The sequence below is a fragment of the Suricata suricatta genome, chromosome 5, assembly GCF_006229205.1.
Source record: "Suricata suricatta isolate VVHF042 chromosome 5, meerkat_22Aug2017_6uvM2_HiC, whole genome shotgun sequence".
Taxonomy (NCBI): domain Eukaryota; kingdom Metazoa; phylum Chordata; class Mammalia; order Carnivora; family Herpestidae; genus Suricata; species Suricata suricatta.
In genome coordinates, this window is record NC_043704.1 from 1,351,494 (window position 1) to 1,352,364 (window position 871).

The following is an 871-nucleotide window of genomic DNA, read 5'->3' on the forward strand; positions in this document are numbered from 1 at the left end:
CAGGCGCCCCAGATTGTTCCCGACCGCCCCAGGCGCCCGGGCACACGCCGCGGGAACTTCGGCGGCGCAGAGCTGCCCACGCGGACACGGCGCCCTCCGGAGGGGACGCGCGGCCGTCCGGGGGCAGCCTTCTCCCGGGGGGCGCAGGCTCGGCCCAAGGGCGCACCCGCCCTCCCCGCGGCACGCAGCCTCGCGCGGACACGGTGCCCTCCAGAAGCGGACGCGGGGCGGACCGGGCGCGCATCCCTCGCCGGGGGACGAGCGTCGGGGCGGACACGGCACTCCCAGGGAGGGGAAGGGGCTGTCCCTGGCGCAGTTTGCCCCCCCCCCCAGGGGCTTGGCTCCATTCTGGGGTGCAGCGTCCCCTCCCGGGGGCGCAGTCTCCCCCTCATGCGGGACGCCTCTGCATCCGGGGCGCAGTGTCCCCTTCACGGGGGCGCAACCTTAACCTGGGGCGCAGCCGCCTGTCCCAGGGACTCAGTCTCCCCTTCATCCTGGGGCGCCGCCTCATCCGGGGCGCAGTGTCCCCTCCCAGGGGCGCAGTCTCCCTCTCATCCCGGGGCGCCTCTGCATCCGGGGCTCAGTGTCCCCTCCACGGGGGCGCAACCTTAACCCGCGGCGCAGCTTCCCCTTCATCCGGGGGCGCCGCCTCATCCGGGGCGCAGTGTCCCCTCCACGGGGGCGCAGCCTTATCCCGGGGAGCAGCCTCCTGTCCCCGGAGCGCAGTCCCCCTCCCCCCCGCGCGCGGCAACACACACACATACACACACCGGGCGCAGCTTCATTCTGGGGGCGCCGTCACCCCTTCATCCTGGGGTGTAGCCCTCCCCCCGCAAGGGCGCATCTTCATCCCGGGGCGCAGTCCACCCCC